The following is a 12,049-nucleotide window of genomic DNA, read 5'->3' as shown; positions in this document are numbered from 1 at the left end:
TTCTTGGGTTAAAATTATATAAAATAGTCACTATATCTACCCTCTTCATCCTTTGTAGATACATAAACTGAAAGATATGTTTTCTGAGTTTGATTTTTCTCAAGTTCATAGTTCACTTTCAGAGTCTACTCTTGACATGCTCTAGCTCATGTTTTGTATTTAGTTTTTCATAACGGTTATAATACTGGTGTTGCTTTAAAATAGTCATAGAGATGTCAGTTAAGTGTAGCTTAGTGTTATTTACGTGAGCGAATTAATTTTGTAAGACTTACTTTTCTTGATCCTTGTTGAATAGCTTTTTTTTTTTTTGAATAGTTGGTTCATTCATTAATTCATCCATTCGTTCACTCTTCATTCATTCCCTGGCACTGTGGAAGGTCTAGGATGTAGAAAGTCTCTGTTTTCATAGAACAGAGTTTGTATAGTTAGCTAGCAAGCATTCTTTTAGGAGGAATCTTTAATAATTGGAAACAAATTTCTGGCTGACAAACGTTTTCATTTTTTTTTTCTAGTATTTACATTGGTTGTATTGATCCCTCATGTCTGGCATAGGATATAGAAAGTCTGCATACAAAACATTTTTATAAAGAGCCTATGTGATAACAAAATAAACTTATTACTCTACTACATCTTGAGTGTAGCGTTTAAGTACAGTTTTCAACTTTGAGAAAGTGGATATGTGCAATTAAAATTTTATCTCATGAATAAATAAATCTACAGAAATAATGAAAAATCACAGAGGAGACAATAAGGAATTGATTTGAACATTCCAAATCTGAAAACTCAAAATATGAAGTACCCCAAAAGTTCATTACAAAGAACTTGTAAATAAACATGAGGAGCAATTAGCCATATCTGAAGTCTACATCTCATCGGAGGTTATTCTCTAAGAATTCTGAAGCTGTAGAGCTTTACATTGGAATTTACATTTTCACTATCACACATATTTTAACTCACTTATTTACCACAAAAAAATGAAAAAAATAGTAACAATTAAAATGGGAAAAAAAGCTCTATAATGTCTTTCAAGACTCAATGTCTGTTACTTGATTTCCTTTCTCCTTCATCACCTAATATTAAACCTCCTTTTTTACATGTTCACTGAACCCATGTTTACATTTGTACACACACACAGACACACACACTCAGGAGAGAGAGGGAGGGAGAAGTGGGGCACTAAGCTAGTAGTTCAGTATAGGAGAAGCCGGGTCTTTCTTTCTGAGATAATATGAGCTCACTAAGGGCCATTCTAAGCTGGTGCTTCTCAGCCTTCCTAATGTGGCAACCCTTCACTACAGCTCCTCATGTTGTGGTGACCCTCAGCCATAAGATTATTTTGTTGCTACTTCACAACTAAAATTTTGCTACCTTTATGAATTGTAATGTAAATATCTGATATGCAGGCTGATATGTTACCCTCCAAAGAGTTGTGAACCACAGGTCAAGAACTGCTGTTCTAAGCCATTCATTTTCCTGCAAATTTTGTAATTTTAGTTTTTTATTTTAAAGAGTTGAGTATTCATACACACACACACACACACACACACACACACACACTCAGATTTTCATTTGTGGATGGACAATTAGCTTGGTTATAGTTCTTTTTCATAGTTAATAGAAAAAAAAACAGTAAACCTAGGGTTGCAATTATCTATATGGTGTAATAGGGAGTTCTCCAGGGGATACCCAGGAGTCAAATAGGTCATATGGTAGTTACACTTTTGAGGACTTTCCATCTGATTCATATAATGCCTCTATTAATTTGCACACCTACCAGCTGTGAATAAGGGCTCCTGTTTCCACATTCTCTCCAACACTTGTTATCAAATTTCTTTTTTTTTAATTAGCCATTTTCTTTATTTACATGTCATACAATATCTTCTTTCCCAGTTTCCCCTCCAGAAAAAAATAAAACAACAACAACAACAAAAACTAACCCCTGTTCCCTACCCCTCCCCCTGGTTGCCATCCCACCCTCTCCTGCGTACTGGCCCTGGCATTTCCCTACACTGGGTCAGAGAACCTTCATAGGGCCAAGGGCCTCTTCCTCCCATTGATGACCGACTTGGCCATCCTCTACTATACATATGCTACTGGAGCCATTAGTCCCACCATGTGTACTCTTTGGTTGGTGGTTTAGTCCCTGGGAGCTCTGAGGGTACTAGTTAGTTAGTTCATATTGTTGTTTGTCCTAAGGGGCTGCAAACCTTTCAACTCTTTGGGTCCTTTCCCTAGTCATACTCAGTTCAATGGATGGCTGTGAGCCTCTACTTCTGTATTAGTCGGGTACTGTCAGAGCCTCTCAGGCCGGATTGTCCTTCCTTTAGTTTCTGCTCCATAGTTAGTCTCTGCAACTCCTTCCGTGGGTATTTTGTTCCCCCTTTTAAGAAGGAATGAAGTGTCCACATTTTGGCCTTCCTTCTTCTTGAGTTTCTTGTGGTTTGTGAATTGTTATCAAATTTCTTGATGACAGGTATGTGACTGGTGTTATCTTAAAGTATCAGTTTGAATTTCCCTATTGGCTTTTAAAATATTAAAATGTTGAAGACTTTTAAACTAACTTGGTCATTGATGTTTCTCTTTTTAAAAACTCTGTTCAATTCATTAGCCCATCTGTTAGTTGGCAGTTTTATTTCCTTGATACTTAATTTTGTAATTCTTTGTAAATTCTGAATATTACCCCTTTCTGCAGGACAGCTGGTAAAGACCTGTTCTGTGGGTGGTCTGTGCTGTGTTTATCATTTCTTTGCTGTACAGAACCTAGTATTTGGAGCTTTTACAACTGACTTGACATCAGAAGTAGAAAGTTGCACATTATAGGCAAAATTATTAAAAATATTGAATAAAATCAATCTGAGTCTTTGCTACAAAGCATAAGTGTATTTTCTTTAATTGTGGGACCCCCACTGCCAAACATATTTCACTTTTTACATGCAGATATTCTAAAATCCAACAGCCTCAATCTGGGAGGACTTTAATTTCAAACATTTCGAATAAGAAATTCTCAGTCCGTCCTTAATACTTGTTTAGCAGCCATGAGAAAGCATGCCTTACAATGTAAGTAAGCATTGCAGTAACTTATTTATTTATTTATTTTGCCTGGCTCAATACGTAGCAAACAGCCCCTATGTAAACCTTGAACTCAACAAGTTTGAATTATCTTGAAAGGGGTATCAGAAATATTTTGTGCTTTTTCATTTTGCGGCTTAGAAAATGGAATTAGTATGAGTTCTCTTTGGAGAAGACTCACAGAAGTGAAGAAAGAAAAGCCAAACCTAATGAAGTGAGAATAAGTGAGAATCTAACTCTAATTGTAAAGCTGTCTAGCAATCAGAAGGCAGGGCAGGTGGGCCAGGCAGGGCAGGCAGACAGGGAGACAGAGAGACAGAATGATAAATGGAACTGAATTTGAATGTAATGAATGTTTGTGCCATTATAGGACTCCTTCTCTGGTATAAATTTTCTTTCTGGTTTTATTACATTTTGGCCTATCTTCACTTTTACTCTCCAAACAGAACTATTAGGAATTGTGTTTATTGTCAAAGGTTTGTACTGGCTTGGTTCATTAGGCTGGAATTTGGCAGGGCATATAAATAAAACTCCTCATAATAAGAAAGAAATTAATGGTTGATACCAAACATTTTCATGGTATGTTTTAATTAGATAATGGTAAATATTGATTATTTAACAACAGAAAGCATATACTTTAGTACTGACTAAATACAAAATTGCATAACTTCTACAATAGTTTTTTTGGATGGTTATAGAAATATGCTTAATGCATCTAGCTCATACTATTCGTGAGTTCTACCTTAAACCCATGACTTAAACTTCTTAATTTGGTAATATAATGTTCTACCAAAGTTGAACTTCAAACGAAGGAATGTGATCTATCTCAGGATCATTGGGTAATTAGGACAGCAGCTGCTAAAACATGACATTTTTAGAGATTGCTATGTCATTTTAAGTTAAGTGAATGGGTAAGAAGACAAGCACTTCTTAGTACTTAGTAAACGTGGCTTATGAAATTGATGAGAGAAAACTTAATTTTTACTACAAAAGAAGAAATTCATGCTTACTGTTAAGACTACGTATGTTTTTGGCCATGTCAAATGGAACTGTGTAGAAGTGTTAAATTCTCTTATGCATAAATAGGAATAAATGTTCCTTTTGTGTTGATTTAAGAAACCGAATTATAAACTTCTTCATGGTTTTCAAGAAGAAATTAGCTTTATGGTGATAATCATCATACAAGAGTAATTCCAGTGTATCTTTTTCAGCTTGATTTTTTTTTTTTTTAAATGACCTGTTGTAGAATATAGTACCTTCAGGACCAGGAAGGAGGCTCACTAAGCATTCTTTGCAACGATTCTTAATTATGTATATATGTATATGCACATGAGTGTGGATGCCTGCAGAAGCCAGGAAAGGGTGCCGGATCCCCTAGAGCTGGGTGTGGTGGGTAAGAATGTCCCCCATAGGCTCATAGACTTGAATGCTTAGTTATCAAGGGAGTGGGATTGAAAAGGATTTGGAAGTGTAGCTCTGTTGGAGTATCTATGGCCTTGTTGGAGGAATTATGCCAATGTGAGTTGGCTTTGAGGTTACAAAAGCCCAGTCTGGACCCAGCGTCTAGCTCTCTTCCTGCTGCCTGCAGATCTGGATGTAGAACTCGCAGCGCCTTCTCCAGCAACATGTCTGCATGTATACTGCCATGCTCCCTGCCATGATGATAATAGACTAAACCTCTAAAACTTTAAGCAAGTCCCATTTAAATGTTCTCTTTTATAAGAGATGCCACGGTCGATGTCTCTTCACAGTGGTAAGACACTGGAGTTACCAGTAGCTGTGATCTGCCTGATGGGGGTACTAGGAACTGAACCTGGGTGGTTGTTAACCGCTGAGCCTTCCCTCTGACCTGTTCATGAACATTTTTAAAGGTTCAAAAGCTTTTTATCTCTTTTAATTATTTTGTTTATTCACATTCCAAATGTTGCCCCCCTTCCTGGTCCCTTCTATAAGTTCTTCACCCCATGCCCCTCTTCTTTGCCTCTGAGAGGGTGTTTCTCCTCATACCCCATTCCCCACATCTCCTTTCCCTGGGCATCAAGTCTCTATAGGATTAGGCATATCCTTTCTCACTGAGGCCAGAAAAGGCAGTCCTCTGCTACATATGTGCCAGGGGCCACAGACCAGCCCATGTTTGCTCCTTGCTTGGTTGGTGGCTTAGTCTCTGGGAGCTCCCAGGGGTCCAGTTGATACTGTTAGTCTTCCTATAGGGTTGCTGCCCCTTCATTTCCTTCAGTCCTTTCCCTAACTCTTCCATTGGGGTCCTTGACTTCAGTCCAATGGTTGGCTGTAAATATCTGCATCTGGCTCAGTCAGCTGCTGGTGGAGTCTTTCAGAGGAAAGCCATGCTGCAAGCACAACATGGCATCAGTAATAATATCAGGGTTTGGTGGCTACCCATGGGATGGATCCCAAGTTGGGCCAGTCATTGGATGGCCTTTTCTTTAATCTCTGCCCCATTTTTGTCCTTGCATTTCTTTTAGACAGGAACAATACTGGGTCAAAAAGTTTGAAGGTAGGTTGGTGAATCCATACTTCTGTGGGGGTCCTGTCTATCTACTGGAAGTGGTTCTCACTTGAGAAGATTGTGGGGCATCTTCTTGATAAATGATTGATTCAAGGTCCCACCCTACTGTGCATAGTGGTCCTGAATTGTATAAAAGAGCACACCGAGCAAGCCAGCAAACAGCTTTTCTTTGTGGTTCTACTTCAATTCCTGCCCCTAGGTCCCTGCCTTTTGTTCCTACCCTAACTTCCCTCATGGTAAACTAAACTGTAAGATGAAGTAATAAACCTGCTCCTCTTTATCATAGAAAACTGTTTCCTATTTAGTTTGTTTTGGTCATGATTCTAATCATGAAACAGAAAGCTAGGGCAACACTTAAAGAGAGTAAAACATTAATCATTATGCTTTAGCCTCAAGAATTTACTTTATCTACATGTTCTGTATGTGTATAAGTTGGCTGCTTCTTTGTTTATTCCCTCCACCACAGATACAGTTAACTAATAAACTAAATGGATTTGACTTATATAATCACTTGGATTTATCATTGCTCTTACTTCATGTCAAGAATTATCAGCATGTATCTCATTTAGATTACTACAAAGGCTTTCTAATTTTTTGGTTTCCAGTCTTGCCTTTGTTAGATACGCTCTTTCACTGTTCAAGTAAAAAATTCTTTTTGGAGTCTTTTTGGATCTTTTATGATAGTTTCTAAATTTAACTAGGTTAATATTGTCTTTTGCAGAAGTTTTATTCTGTCACATATCATTGTCATACAGTTTCTGACTATCACACTCTAGTACTATGTTTCAGTTCCTTGAGTGGGGTATATTCTCACACAGCTAGTTTATGCTGCCCTCTTTACCTGATTCGCTCTTCAGCCTTGAATTCTTAAAGCTTCCCTACCTTGACCTCTTTTAGTGTTAGGTTAAACACACTCACTCTATTGATTTTTTTTTTTACTACTTTGTATATCAGCTTTATTTTTTTATTTTATTTTATTTATTTTTTGGTTGCACTAGCTTGTTTAATTGGCTTCCTTTCTCCTTTAGACTACAATTCACTAGTGTGGATATTAGACTGATTTTGCTCACCATAGTCCATAACCACTTTGGTATTTAAAGTTCAGTAAAAGTGCTAATGAAGAAATATCAACTAAATAAATTACCACCATACTGCTCTTGAGCATACATCCAGAAGACTGTATCTTACTTTCATTCTTGTTCATTCAAGTTTATTTCTGCTCTAGTCACAACAAGAAAATTAATCAGCTTAAATGCCCCTCAGGAGATGAGTGGATAATGAAAATGTGGTCGGCACACATATATAATGGAATGTTAATCAGCTATAAAGTAAAATGAAATAAAATTTGTAGGAAAACATGGAACTGGAAAATATATTGAGTTAACTCAGGCCCAGACGAAACATTACATGTTATCTCTCATGTGCATATCTGAGTTTTATATATGTATATTTATATGGGCAGTATAGATAAAGAAAACTAGAAAGGGGCCCATGGGAAGGGAAAACACTTAAGGGGGAACTGTAAGGATGGCAAGAGAAAACACAAGATGAAAAGGTTACCATAACGTTGAAGGATGTAGACCATGGGGACATTTGAAATTGGACTGAATGTAATCTTTGTATTATGATATGGTTACCAGTTTATGAGGGCCAGGGAGTGGAATGTGGTTGGTGGTTTGAATGAGAATGGCCCCTATAGTCTCATAGAATATGAGTCTGTATTATTATAGACTCATATAGAAGTGATTATATAAGTCAAATCTATTTAGTTTATTAGTTAACTGTATTTGTGGTGGAGGGAATAAACAAAGAAGCAGCCAACTTATACACAGAACATGTAGATAAAGTAAATTCATGTGCTTAGTTGTCAGGGAGTGGCACTATTAAGAGGTGTGGCCTTTTGAAGTAGGTGTAGCCTGGTAGGAGGAATTGTGTCACCATGGGCATGCTTTGGGCTTACAGAAACCTAAGCCAGGTACAGTGGCTGTCTCTTCCTGCTGCCTCTGGATCTGGTTGTAGAACTCTTAAGCTGCCTCTCTAGTATCATGTCTGCCTGAGTGCAGCCATTCTTCTTGCCATAATGATAATGGACTCCTGAAATTGTAAGCAAGCCCCAGTGAAATGTTTTCCTTTACGAGAATTGTCACCGTCATGGTCTCTTTACAGCAGTAGAACATCGACCAAGACAAAGGATTTAAGTAAGGATAGGAGATAGCGATGGGGAAGAGGAGTGGACATGGGGAGGGGTGACCAAAACCAAGTATTTAGAAAGTAGAAAAAATACAGGCCTGAACACTAAACTGTTGTAGTTTCAGCATCTTAAGCAGCCATAGTTAGTTTGCATTTATTACAGTTCATTGCAAGAAAAAGCTTTTCTGGGTGAGCATGGAGTGTGGCATTTGGATATGACTGTAAATATAGATATTTAGAAGAGTGTTCAGCTTAACAGTTATTATAAGTTCCCACAAGTGCCTAAGACACCAAGCATGGATTTTTGACTGGGTTTACAGTATCTGTAGATCCAGCCTCAAATCTAGTCAGGGTAATTAATTATCACAATAACAGTCATGTCACACATACATTTCAGCGTGTGGTTCATTGAGAGGTAGGCATTCAGAGAAAGGAAGGTATACATTCAAATGTGGATGTAGGCTTCTTACAAAGGTATTCACTTACATGTCTTAGCAAATATGTGTATATACAATTTTGTTGACTTATGAAATTAAATTGCTCAAAGGGTTTCTCTATTGAACTTTTTTGTTTGTAGAGTTCATGGGCTAGTTGCTATTGTGCATTGAGTAGGTTTCAAAGGTGGCACGAGTGAGTTAAGACATATCTTTTACTGTAAATGTAAAGACTTACTAGAAAGATTTCTAGAAAATTCAGGCTTACAGCTGGGAAAGGTGGAAGACCATGTTTAATCATAGACTAGGACTTATGTATGACTCATTGCTATTTAAACATTTGTATTTGTAAAGGATTTATAAGAAAGGAGCACTGTCATTGTGTAGGCAACCTGTCCCATCAGGTAGATGCTAACGCCAAGCAGAAGCACATGGAAACCTTTATATTTTTAATAGTTCTCTTCTAATTATGTGTAGCTGCATGTAACTGTGGTTGTGTGCATGAGAGTAATGTACATCCAGAGCTGTTGAGTCTTCTAGAGCTGGAGTTACAGTTGGTTGTGAGCTGCCTGTCCAGTGTGTTGGGAACCAGTAAATGCTCTTAACCACAAGCCATCTCTAGCCCCCAAAACTTTAATAAGGTCTCCTCTGCAGCCTTTCAACCCCCTCTTTCCAGGGATTAGTGGATGGGTTGGTGGAAAATCCGGCCGTCTAATCACTTGTTCATTTGGGACTATCTACTAAGTCATCACACTAGCATAAACTCAGATATGATCAGAGAAGCATGTTATGAGTGCCAGGAGACATTTCTGTGACTCCACAGGACTGTTGGTTATCTATATCTAGGGACAAGGGACAGACAGAATATTTCTAGCTACAGCAGAATACATCTAGTAACAGCACAATGGACATTGTGGTAATCTAGGGAATAGGTGATAATTGTGAAAAGTGGTTAGATTCAGGGTATATTTTGAAGATAGAATTGGGAAAATAATCTGGGCCAGCAGTTTTAGCTTGAGAAAAGGCAGAATAGATTTGAAGTTTATTAATGAGGTAGACCACAGGAGATGACTATTAGTGACAGAATTTAACATTTTAAGTTAGATATCTGCTTGATGTAGAAAAGGCAATGAGTTATGAAAATGGAGCACAAGGTAAGTACAGGTTGGAGATACGAATTTGAAATTAACATTTGAAAACTACTCAACACTTCAGAACCGGGTAGGAGTAGCCGGGAAGTGAGTAGATTGAAGTCTGAGCAGTGAGTATGTTAAAGGAAAGTGAGAACAGGAACAAGAGATACTAGTATCCATGATGCCAAGTGAAGCTTGGTCTGTGACTTGGGGAGGTGGCAGACTGAGAACTAGCGCTGTCCTTGGCAGTGCTGAGATTGCTTGCCTCCTCGGTAGCTCTTTGTGTAGAAGGATAGCAGTAGAAACATACTGGAAGTCTCAATATTCCTGTTGCTGGGTCTGCAGAAAAGCAGCTAGAGAGCTTTGTGGGGTCAGCAAAGGTCTCAAACTGTGAGCATCATTCCACTTTGTGTCAGACCTTGCAAATGATCTAATGAAGAAAAGATTACTGAAGAGAGAATGCTCCACTACAGTAGTTCTTTAGTATAGCTCTTTATTCTCAGGACTTAAATACATTTTTTTGAATGAATTCATGAATGGATAAAACAGTCACCAGGTACAACCTCATCATGTTACATCGGATTGAATTTAGAACATTGCTCATGTTTGGCTGCACTGTACCAGTGATCTATATTCTAAGCCTTAGGTGCATTTTTAATTAAATTTCTTTTATACTGTATAGTTTGACCATATATTCTCTCTCCTCAATTCCTTCCAGATCCTCCACAACTCTACTCACCCAACTTCATATTCTTACTCTCCAAAAACAGCAATCAAAAGCAAAAATCAAACACAAAATAAAACAGGTAAGACAAAAAATATTTTAAAGAGTAGTGCTTGATTAAAAATTAGATCAGCAAGTATTCGGTAATCCTTGGTCTTTCAGATTTCCGTGAAGATTAGTCGCTGTTTTCCTTGACAAGATTACCATCTTCTGGATACTCCTTTATCATGCTACTTCACATGAGTTCAGTTTTTATTTTGCTTTCCTCCCCCCACCCATGTCTATCTGTCTGTCTGTCTGTCTGTCTGTCTCTCTTTGTCTCTCTATCTATCTCTCTCTGTCGCTTTATGAAAAATATAAACCATGAAAACTATTGCCTGATATGTGTAGATGTCATCTTTATTAAAAAATCACCAAATATAATCATATTATTAATATATGAACTGTAAAAACTGTTAATCAATATTCTTTAGAGGAATAACTGACATTACTGTTTAAAAGTTTTTAAAGATCCATTTTATATATTTTTTTAAACAACAATATGTACATTTAAAATATATAATGCCTTTTGAAGTATTGTGGTTATTTTCAGTATTTTTGAAGCATTATTCATGCATGAATGACAAAATCAAGCTTTGTTTCCAATTGACTTAATTTTAATTTATTGCTAAGAAAAATGGCTCAAGTTAAAATTTTAAGCAAGAATCAAAAAGTGTGGTCCTTTCAAACATCTCTCAGTTTTGAAAATGAGGTGGATTGAATGTTATAGTAACTGACATTACAGCTCAGAACAAGCCACAAAAATAATAGGACATGATTCTTATTGACTTAACATAGAAGCACCTTGTTGTAATAAGATACTTATAAATTATAAATGCTGAGACAATCAACTTAGGCCAGGATGCTAAATAATAGTCATGTACTTCATCCTCTTAGGTGTATTAAGTATAAAGCATTTACTTAATGTGTTATAGCAGTAGTACATTTTTTTATTGTGTGCCTTTGTGCCTATGTAAATTTGTATGTCCCATGTGCATGCAGGTCCCTGAGGAGGATAGAAGAAGGCTTTTAATCCTTAGGAACAGGAGTTACAGGCATCTGTGAACTACTAGGTTTGAGTGTTAGAAGCTGAACCTTGAGTCTTCTGCAAAAATAGTGCTCTTAAACCAGAGTCCTTTTGCTAGCCCCTCATTTATCAGTACACAGACACAGATTTAATCACCTGCCGCCAAGTGTGTGCTAGCTTCATCCATTCATCAGTAATGGATAATAATTAAGGATGGTACAGCCTTTTATGAGTACTTTTTGTATTTGGAGAAAATGCTTTCTAATTTTAAAGCTCTTCTGGGGCATGGAGACATGTTTCAAACTTCCTTTAATTCCAAGCATCTAAACCTGTTCCTAGAACATTCCTAGAGTTTCAGTTTATATATGTATATGTATACATATACATATATACACTTATATATACACGTGTATATATGTATGCATACACACACACACACACACACACACACATATATATATATATATATATATACATGTGTATATATGTAAAAGTATCTTTAATTTGTTTGATGTAATTATTGTCTCCATGGCTTGCTGCCTGAGTCTGCTAACCTAGACCTAGTCCTGGAAGCTTCTAGCCACTGTACAATCTAATCTAGGCCTAGACTGTTTTCAGCCTCTGAGACTTACTGCTGCATAAGCTCACTCGTTTTAGTTCCTTCTGAGCTCTGGCTGGCTGGTTTACTCAGCTGTTCTGGCTCCAGTTCCTCTGCAGTCTGACTGATTCAGTCTAGCTTCTCTCACTTTCCTATTGAATTGTGCTGCTTGCCCTCATACTAACTTTGGCAATATGTTCTTATCTTTTGGCTCCTTCTCTTTCTCTGGCTCATCTGCCTTTACCTGTGTCTAGCTTGTTCTTTCTTCAATCTGTCTCTGTAAAACTCTCCTGGTAAAACTCCCCCCC

The 12,049-nt window shown here is 37.3% G+C and overlaps 1 protein-coding gene across 1 annotated transcript in view; it reads left to right on the top strand.

The window, feature by feature from the left end:
• Positions 1-12,049, top strand: part of Ascc3 (activating signal cointegrator 1 complex subunit 3) — a 267,615-nt gene that overhangs the window by 827 nt on the left and 254,739 nt on the right. Inside the window, exon 2 of the mRNA XM_031347189.1 lies at positions 10,072-10,159. The gene's annotated coding sequence lies outside the window, so the exon portion shown is untranslated. The remainder of the gene's footprint in view (positions 1-10,071; positions 10,160-12,049) is intronic.

This window comes from Mastomys coucha, unplaced genomic scaffold (assembly GCF_008632895.1).
Source record: "Mastomys coucha isolate ucsf_1 unplaced genomic scaffold, UCSF_Mcou_1 pScaffold3, whole genome shotgun sequence".
Taxonomy (NCBI): Eukaryota; Metazoa; Chordata; class Mammalia; order Rodentia; family Muridae; genus Mastomys; species Mastomys coucha.
The sequence above is the reverse complement of the archived record's forward strand: the minus strand, read 5'-3'. Positions and strand labels throughout refer to the sequence as shown.